Consider the following 10,714-nt stretch of genomic DNA (forward strand, 5'->3'; position numbering starts at 1 on the left):
CTGGGCTGGAATGCAGTGGTGCGATCTCAGCTCACTGCAACCTCTGCCTCCCAGATTCAAGCAATTCTCCTGCCTCAGCCTCCTGAGTAGCTGGGATTATAGGTGCCAGCCACCATACCCAGCTAATTTGTTTGTATTTTTAGAAGATATGGGGTTTCACTGTGTTGGCCAGGCTGGTCTGGAACTCCTGACCTCTTGATTCGCCCGCCTTGGCCTCCCAAAGTGCTGGGATTACAGGCGTTCAGCCCCCTTTGTCATTTTTTAAAAGTACCCTACACAGGACATTTTTTTAGATACAAATGAGACAGTCCTAGTCCTCAAGGAGCTCACAACTTTGCAAAGTGCTATACTAAGTCTGCATATAATGCGTGGAATGATAACGAAGATGCAATTGATTGTGCCTGGGGAAGTCAATGATGACTTTACAGAAGAGGTGATATTTTACCTGGACCTTCAAATATACACAGAAATTTGCCAAACTAGGAGAAAGGCATTGTAGGCATAGGAAAGCTCCTGGAGACATGAAAAGGCAAGGTGTTCTCAGGAAATGAGGAGTAGTCCATTGTGGTGGAGAAGTCTGGAAGCAAGATCCAGCTGATGAGGACCCTGCGGCTGGACTGATTCTTAGCAGCAGGCACCCGTTCTCCTCAATGACTAAACAGATGAGATCCTCTCCACGTGGCCCCTGTCATCAGCCTCTCTCCACTTCTTCATGATCCAGCAACCACAGGATTAATGCCTGTGGCACAGTAAAGGCCTCTGAGACCCTCTCTCCTCCAGCTGGCTCAATGAAAGTGTCCTACTGGAGTATCTTGCTAGTTAAATATTTTGAATGTCATCTCTTGCCCTCAGGTACTATTTTTCAAAGTCCAGAAAGTGAATTAAGTTCTAGAAGCCATAAAAAGTTTGGCTTTTTTTTAGGCCGGGCGCGGTGGCTCAAGCCTGTAATCCCAGCACTTTGGGAGGCCGAGGCGGGTGGATCACGAGGTCAAGAGATCGAGACCATCCTGGCCAACATGGTGAAACCCCGTCTCTACTAAAAATACAAAAAGTTAGCTGGGCATGGTGGCACGTGCCTGTAATCCCAGCGACTCAGGAGGCTGAGGCAGGAGAATTGCCTGAACCCAGGAGGCGGAGGTTGCTATCAGCCGAGATCGCGCCATTGCACTCCAGCCTGGGTAACAAGAGCGAGACTCCATCTCAAAAAAAAAAAAAAAATAGTTTGGCTTTTTAAACTAAACATTTTTATTCAATTGTAAAAGTAGCTACAAACGTAAAATACTTTCATAACATTCCACATCCATTGTTAACATCTCTGGCTTCTTGGGTTTCCTTTGTAATCTCAACCTCTTTTACTTGGTCTTAAGTGTTAGGTTTCCCAAAGTCTGATCCTAAACCTCCTATTCCCACCCTAAGCTTTCTCCCTCAGGATCTTGTCAGCACCCAGGCTTAAGTGATCACCAATAAACAGATGACTCCCAAAGCTGATCTCCAGTCAGACTTCTCTTCTGCACTTCAGACTCTCATATTCTGTTGTCACTCACAGGGCATCTCAAGTCAACCTGCCCCAAGGTGAGTCCCAGTCTCAATCCCAGTGAGATAAGAGCCAAGTTGGGAAAGAGACACATTGCGAATGTATACAGTACAGGGTGAGGAAGACGTACAAGATGGGGAGGGAGGGCTAAGACAGCAAGGTGGAGGAGGTGACCTTGGGGAAAATCTTGAAGGGCAAATACAGGAGGAAAAAATGCTTCTCTGGGCAGAGGAAACTGCAAAATGTGAAGAGGAGGGAGGAAGCCCAGGGCACCGGAGGGACTGCAGGTGGTTCCAGCAGCTGGGGTAGGGGCTGGCATTGAAGTGATTTGACTGGAGGGAATGGCAAGAGCTGGCACCTTTGGGCCTGGAGGCCTCTGCATGCCACATGAAGGACTTTGAACTTTCTTGTGATGTGGAATTGTTAAAGATTTTGGAGCAGTGTAAAAAATTGATCAAAGGAAGATTCTTGGGCCTGGGTGAGACTACAGCAAGGAAAAGCAGGTTTGGAGACTATTGTAATCAGTGAGGTGGGAGCTGAAGAGTGTCTGAGCCGGGGCTATGGCAGCAGGATATGAGCAGAGGATACAGATGTGGGAGGCTGGTGGAGATAGAATAGACTTGGTGCCTGGCTGGGGGCGGGAAGAGAAGGAGATATCACTTGGTATAGTCTCCTAACTTCGGACAGATAAAGTAACAGTATAATTTTACAGGTGAGAAACTGAGGCTCCACTACATGTGATTTATAGTAAGTAGCTGACCAAGCTACAGTTACCACTTGTAGAACTTTGGGGATCTACAAAGGTAGCAGCTAGCCCTGCTAATGACCTCCCTGACTCTGTCTATCCAATTGGAGAACTTTCCTAGTACCATAGTCACCACACAGTGCTAATAACCAAGACTTCATGGGCTGATGCTTGTTTCCTAAATACCTCAAGCCTGCTCAGTTCCATGACTATGGTTCTAACACTTGGAATTTCTCCCAAACCTCCTGTCCTATGATGCACTGGCAGTAAGTTAGTGGATAGGCCCACTATAAGGAGATCAGCAGATGCTTGATCTAGCTGTCTGCCTTCTGACTTCCTAAAAATGTGACTTCTGGTGTTTCAACAGATCACATGCCCTTAGCACATCACCAAGTTCTGGCACGAGGGTGTGGGGATGCAGCAGATTTTGTAAGGACTCCAGCTGGTAGGCTTCCCAAGCCAGTCTCTGCTTCCCTCTTTTCTGTGGTTCTCCAGTTGCCCTGAATTTCTCATTCCCTCTTCATATAAAGGGAAGAAAATGACTTTCTACCTCAACTGGCTCTTCCCATCCTCACCCTACTGCCTTTTTAGCTCTCTCTCCAGAGCATTGTACAAGCTGGGTTTAGTGCCTTTGGAAGGAGGACTCTGTAGCTCCAGCTTGGCTTTTCCCTTTAATTGTCTTGGTGAAGCCAGCCATGTGGTACACACCTGTAATCCCACCTACTTGGGAGGCTCAGGAATGAGGATTGCTTGAGGCCAGGAGTTCAAGACCAGCCTGGCAACATAGTGAGACCTTATTTCTAAATATCTATATCTATCTATCTATCTATCTATCTATCATCTATCTACATATCTATCTATCGATATATGTATATAGATAGATATCTATATACATATCTATCTATGTAGCTATCTATCTACATGTATATATAGATATCTATCTATACATGCATATAGATAGATAGATAGATATCTGTAACAAGTGTCAGCTCCAGCTTCAAATTTTCTCTGATTCCTCACTCTACCTACACACTCCTCACCGCCACAGGCTGAGAGATTCTGCCAGGTAAGCTCTAAGCCCTTGAGTCCCATTGGAACCGGACATATCTGTGAAGTTAATAGCTATTGTTCAGGTTACTTCTATACCCCACTGGAATTTGACCACCATCCTTGACCATAGAGAGTTACTAGAATTTTGCCAGTTTTTCTACTGGTGAGCTCACCAGAAGTCCTTCTCTGAAAGTCCCCTCAAGTCAAGACCTCTTTGAATACTTCCCTCTGCCCTTTCTGTCTTCTGGACTGAACTCTGTCCTGGTTGAGGGAATGAGGAGAAATGATGAACCCGGGGACAGAGTAGGATAAACACTTTGCTTGGAACATCAATCTTTTTTTTTTCTTTTTTGAGACAGAGTCTCACTTTGTCATCCAGGTTGGAGTGCAGTGGCATGATCTTGGTTCACTGCAACTTCTGTCTCCCGGGTCAAGCGATTCTCCTGCCTCAGCCTCCTGAGTAGCTGGGATTATAGGTGTGCACCACCATGCCCAGCTAATTTTTTGTATTTTTAGTAGAGATGGCATTTCGCCCTGTTGGCCATGCTTGTCTCAAACTCCTGACCTTAAGTGTGTGGCTACGTTGGCCTCCAAAAATACTGGGATTATACATGTGAGCCACAGTACCTGGCCTAGAACATCAATCTAAAGCAATTACGGTCCCCAAATTTGTATCACTGGGCACTTGTTAGGAGTATAAATTCTCAGGCCCCACCCCAGATAGACTGAATCAGAAATCCTAGAGGTGGGGCCCAGCAATCTGTGTTTTAACAAGCTGCCCAGGGGATTCTGTTGCCTTCTCAGGTTTGAGGATCACTGTTCCAGACACTGATTCTCAGACTTCAGGATGCATCCTAACACCCGGAGCAAGTGGTTATGCAGGATCTGGTTAAACAAACTGGACTGGTGTCTGGGCAACTGTGTTTTTAGTAAGCTCCCTAGATGATTCTATATTCATTGAAGATTGAGGATCATTGATCTAAGGAATTCATCTAATTAGCTGAATACTTAGGAGGGGAGGGGGCAGATAGAAGGGCTGTGGAAGTGTCTCTCAACATTCTAAATGTTACTTGCATCCGAACCTCTGGAGAACTTGTCAGAAAAGCAGAGTCTTGAGCTCGCATCAGAGGTATTGCCCCAGACTCTCTGGGTGTGGGGCCCCAGCATCTACATTTGGAGTTCTCCAGGTGACTCTTATGCATACTGAATTGTGATTACACGGAGCAACAAGTTGTCAGGTGTTCTCAATGCTGGATGCATAGTAGAATCACCTGGGGAGCTTTATAAAACTATGTGATAACCTGAGCTTCACCTCCAGAGTCTGACTTAATTGGTCTGGGCTGGGGCCTCGACGTTTTTTAACTGCCTCACACTGGATTATTTTAATGGGTAGAGCTAAAAACTATCAGGTTTGGATGGATGTGGGGCTCATGCCTGTCATACCTGGGCTTTGGGAAGCTGATGTGGGAGGATCACCTGAGCCCAGGAAGTCGAGACCAGACTGGGCAACAGAATGAGACCCCCATTTCTACAAAATAAAATTGTTTTAAAAATTAGCTGACCACGGTGGTGTAGCCGGTAGTCCCAGCTACTTAGGAGGCTGAGGCAGGAGGAGTGCTTGAGGCCAGGAGGTCAAGGTTGCAGTGAGCTCTGACCACACCATTGCACTTCAGCCTGGGCTCTTAAAAAAACAAAAAACAAAACAAAACTTACCAGGTTAGGCTAGGCATGGTGGTTCATACCTGTAATCCTAGCACTTTGGGAGGCCGAGGCAGGCAGATCACTTGAGGCCTGGAGTTTGAGACCAGCCTGGCCAACATGGTGAAACCCCATCTCTACTAAAAATACACAAATAAGCTGGGCATGGGGGTGCACACCTGTAGCTACTCGGGAGGTTGAGGTCTGAGAGTCACTTAAACATGGGAGGTGGAGGTTGTAGTAAGCTGAAATTGCATCACTGCACTACAGCCTGGGTGACAGAGCAAGACTCTGTCTCAAAACGAAATACAAAAACCAAAAAAACCTATCAGGTTAAAGGGAGATGCAGATCTAAGAAGGGTCAGGAAACAGGAGAATGTGAAGGAATGCCAAGGAAACAATTTGGTGGAAGCCTGAGGGCAAGGCTAGTTATGATTTCCATGTTGGAAATCCAGGAGGAGATTGATTGGGAAGGTAGGTGGAAGGGGCCTCAGGTGGGAGAGTGAGCGGGCTGGCTTGGGTGGCGTAAAGCTCACTATAGAAAGAGGTTAATATATATGATAGAATATATTTGCTGGGAAGAACAAAATTTAAAAAAGAAAGAGGTTAATGTATTAATTTCCTGCTGCTACTGTAACAAACTTAATGGCTAAAAATAACATATGTATTGTTTTACAATTCTCAGGTTCAGAAATACAAAGTGGGTCAGCAGGGCTGGGTTCCTTCCGAAGGCTCTAGGGAAGAATTCATTTCCCTGCCTTTTCTTGGCTGCATTTCTTGGCTCATGACCCCACATCACTCTGACCTCTGCTTCCATCATGACATCCGCTTCACTCACTCTGGCCCTTTTGTTTCCCTCTTAGAAGGACCCTAAGGACTGCATTGGGTCCTCAGGATAATCTTCCCATCTCAAAATCCTTAATTTAGGCCAGGTGTGGTGGTTTAAGCCTGTAATCCCAGCACTTTGGGAGGCCAAGGTGGGCCTGAGTTCAGGAGTTTGAGACCAGCCTGGACAATAAGGTGAAACTTCATCTCTACTAAAAATACAAAAAAAATTAGCCGGGTGTGGTGGTACATGTCCGTAGTCCCAGCTAATCTGGAGGCTGAGGAAGAAGAATTGCATGAACCTGGGAGGTGGAGGTTGCAGTGACCCAAGATCATGCCACTACAGTCCAGCCTGGGTGACAGAAACTCTGTCTAAAAAAAAAAAAATCTTAATCACATCTGCAAAGTCATCTTTGCCATGTAAGGGAGCAGCATCATTGGCCCCAGGGATTAGGATGTGGATGTCTTTGGGAGGATATTATTCAGCCCACCACAGTTAGCATGGCTTAATTAATGAGAGTGGAAACAGTGGCTGGAGGGACAATGACAGTCAAGCGGGAGGGGTGGAAGGGTAAAGGGGAGACAGTCAACAGGTCAAAGTTACAGTTAGATAGGAAGAAAAGCTCTCATATTCTACACATAGCACAGTGACTAGAGTTCATAAGAAGGTATTGTATATTTCAAAATAGCTAAAACAGAAGATTTTAAACATTGTCACCACAAAGAAATAATAAATATTTGAGATAATAGTATGCTGATTAGGCTGATATAACCATTCCACAATATATGCATTATTGAAATATGATATATAAATATATATTTTTTATTTTTCTGTCAATTAAAAATAAAGCTACAAGGCCAGGTGGCTCATGCCTGTAATCTCAGCACTTTGGGTGGCTGAGGTGGGCAGATCATCTGAGGTCAGGAATTTGAGATCAGCCTGGCCAACATGGTGAAAGCCCCTTTGTACTAAAAATACAAAAAGTTGCTGGGCGTAGTGGTGGGTGCCGGTAGTCCCAGCTACTTGGGAGGCTGAGGAAGGAGAATCCCTTGAAACAGGAGGCGGAGGTTGCAGTGAGCCGAGATTGTGCTGTTTCACCACTCCAGCCTGGGCGACAGGGAGAGACCCTGTCTTAAAAGTAAGTCAGGTAGAGATCTCCTGTCTAGAGTCCGGCCTCCTGAGGTTGGGCTCGTCAGCTCCAAGAAGCCCTTGGGGTGGCTGAAAGGTTTGGGCAGCCCCTGAAGCTGCCTTGGGATGAGACTCTTACGGGTGCTCCTCAGGTCTGGGATTTTCTTCTCAACTAGAGGGGAGAAGGGAAATGACATTGTTGTTATTGTGTCTGGAGCTGTGGGGACTTTATCCAAGTCGTGTCAGGAGGGTTGTGGTTTTGCCAGCTGAGACGCTGGGAGAGGCAGCCCAGGATGGCTGGGTGCCTGCAGGTTGTGGAAGGGAAAGCAAGAGGCGAAAGAAAGAGGTGTTAGACAAGCATCCTGGGCTTTCGATTCTCACCCCTGAGGCCTTGGTTCTGGCCTGGGAATGCAAAACCCTTCACAGAGCAGCAGGGGTTCTTAGCCCCAGGGTCAGACTTAGAGGGGTCCCTGGAACCCTCAATGCCTTACCCCCAGTGGCTAACCTCCTTCCGGAGCAGGCAGATGTGTCAGGCTGGGCAGCACCTCTCCCTCCCCGACACCTGCAGGGTGACTCAGACTCCCAGGTAAAGCCCAACCCGATGGGAAATGACTAAGCATTGAAGTTCTCTTTCCCTCATTGGGGAGGGAGCAGGAAGCCCGTAGCTGGGCCAGATGCTCCCCTTTGATTTCTCAAGGTAGTGAAGGGGGAAGGGGAGCTTTGCAGGTGACAGTGCTCCATGGGGTGTCCCCTAGAACATCTTCTTCCCACAGCTTCTGCTTTTACTCTGTCTCTCTCTCTTTGTGTGTGTGTGTGTGTGTGTGTGTGTGTGGACAGTCTAGGACACTTGAGGGTGGGCATGCTGGGATCTACTAGACATTCCCCTTGCCTTCACTCCTATCACCTGTCACTTCTTATCCTGCTGGCCCTTTAAGGAGAGTAGAAAGTTTATTTCCTGCCCCAGTGAATTTTTTTTTTTTTCCTAGGGAAGGTAGTGTTTGGGCAATGGGGAGGACTTTTGCTGATTGCTCAGACTGGAGACCTAATAGTGGGGTAGTGCTTAGGAGAGTCCAGCCGCTAGATCACAAAAGCTCCATTTAAAATGCACAGCTGGGCCTGGTAGATCACACCTGTAATCGTAGCACTCTGGGAGGCCAAGGCGTGGATCCCTTGAGGCCAGGAGTTAGAGACCAGCCTGGCCAACACAGCAAAACCCTATCTCTACTAAAAACACAAAAATTAGCCGGGCGTGGTGGCATGCACCTGTAATCCCAGCTATTTATGATGCTGAGGCATGAGAATACTTGAACTTAAGAGGTGGAGGTTGCAGCCAGCTGAGATAGCGCCATTGCACTCTAGTCTAGGTGACAGAGTAATACTCTGTCTCAAGTAAATAAAAATAAAAATAAAATGCACAGTTGGACTTTCTCTGGAAGGTTGTGGAAGAACCAGAAATGAAGTGACCTCCAGGAGGTAAAATTGCTACTACTCTTTTCCACATATCCTTTGATCACTGTTTTTTTTTGAGATGGAGTTTTGCTCTGTCACCCAGGTTGGAGTACAATGGCACAATCTCAGCTCACTGGAACTTCCTTCTCCCAGGTTCAAGTCATTCTCCTGCCTCAACCTCCTGAGTAGCTGGGATTATAGGTGCCTGCCACCACACCCAGCTAATTTTTGTATTTTTGGTAGAGATGAGGTTTCACCATGTTGGTCATGCTGGTCTTGAACTCCTGACCTCAGTTGATTCCACCTGCTTTGGACTCCCAAAATGTTGGGATTACAGGCATGAGCCACCATGCCTGGCCTGATCACTTTTAAATTGTGTTCCATTTGCAAGTACTACCTACTCAAATGGAAAGAATAATACATAGTTACCTGGGAAGGAAGAGAAAAAGAGAGTCCTTTTCCACATTAGTGCTAAGCACTTTGTACAGTTAGTCATTAACTGGACAAGAATTATGGAATCCCTATAGGATGATGTCAGGCACTGTGCTGGATTCTGGAGACTCAGGGTCCACAAAACAGCATCCCTTACCTCACAGTGATCCCAGTCGAGAGAGCAATTCAGACAGACAGCTAGGCAATGACCATGCAGTGTCAGAAGTGTGATGATGAGAAGTGCAGACAGCAGGGAATTGCAAAGGGAATTGCTGCTCTGTCCAGACCTAGGGAGACAAAACCTTTCTGGACCCAGTGATGTCCAAGCTGAGACCTGGAGGGCGTGCAGGAGTTAGTTGGAAGGAAAGAGAGTTCCAGGCAGAGGGAATAGCACAACATATGCAGAGACTGCTGGAGCCATTTCAACTTGACTGCTTCCTTGGAACTGCAAGCAGTCAAGTTTGGAGAGGGTGTGTGGAAAATGAAGCCACAGAGGTAAGGTCAGATCATGGAGTATTTTATAAGCTAGTGTAAGGTCGGTTAGTGGTCACCTTGAACAGGTATGGAGCCCTGGGGGACAGGGATTAATAATCAACCTGTATTGGAATGCTCTGTTGTGCCAAGCACTGTAATCTTTTTATGCATTAGCTCATTTAATACTCCCAAAAAGTTGGGCTGAGTGCAGTGGCTCACACTTGTAATCCCAGCACTTTGGGAGGCTGAGGTGGGTGGATCACCTGAGGTTGGGAGTTTGAGACCAGCCTGACCAACATGGAGAAACCTCATCTCCACAAAAATACAAAATTAGCCTGGCATGGTGGCGCACGCCTGTAATCTCAGCTACTTGGGAGGCTGAGGCAGGAGAATTGCTTGAACCTGGTAGGCAGAGTTTGCAGTGAGCTGAGATCGTGCCATTGCACTTCAGCCTGGGCAACAAGGGCAAAACTCCATCTCAAAAAAGAAAAAAATACGTCTCAAAAAGTGCCTGAGATTTTTTTTTTACTATAAATTTTTTTAATGTTTTGTAAGTGAGGAAACTGAGGCTCAAAGGGGTTTAATTAAGCCAAAAATCTTACAGGGTCATAAATGGAATAATATAGATGTCTAGGGACACAGCTAGCCCAGGAAGAGCAGGGATCTCACCCAGACATGCACTGTCTGCCATGTGACCTCCCCATTCAGATAGAGCAGTGGTTGCTGTCAATGAAGGTGGTGATTTTGCCCTCAGGAGACATTTGAAAATGTCTGGAAACATTTTTGGTTGTCACAACTGGGAAGATCCTACTGGCATCTGGTAGGTAACTAACATCCTACAATGTAGGTTGCTCAAAATATCCACGGTGTCATAGCTGAGAAATCCTAGGGAATAAGTTGTAGAGGGCAAGCACAAGAGAGGCAGTTAAGGGGTGAGTGTGAGAATTTTGCACCGGACTTTTTTCTTTCTTTTCTTTTTTCTTTTTTTTGAGATGGGGTCTTGCCTGTTTGTTACCCAAACAAACAACAAACAGGAGTGCAGTGGTGCAATCATAGCTCACCGCAGCCTCAACCTCCTGGGCTCAAGTGATCCTCCCATGTCAGCCTCTTGAGTAGCTAGGACCACAGGTGTGCACCACCATGCCTGGTTAATTTTTATATTTTTGATAGAGACAGGGTCTCACTATGTTGCCCAGGCTGTCTCAAACTCCTAGGCTCAAGTGATCTACTTCCCTGGGCCTCCCAAAATGCTGGGATTATGGGTATGAGCTACCACACCGGCCAGCATCCATCTTTTAAAAACTTGACTCAGGGAAAGGGGCATCCTACTCCTGCTCCACAGCAAAATCCTGGTTGCATAAGGTAGTGATTTTCAACT

The sequence above is a fragment of the Cebus imitator genome, unplaced genomic scaffold (assembly GCF_001604975.1).
Source record: "Cebus imitator isolate Cc_AM_T3 unplaced genomic scaffold, Cebus_imitator-1.0 Scaffold11, whole genome shotgun sequence".
NCBI lineage: Eukaryota > Metazoa > Chordata > Mammalia > Primates > Cebidae > Cebus > Cebus imitator.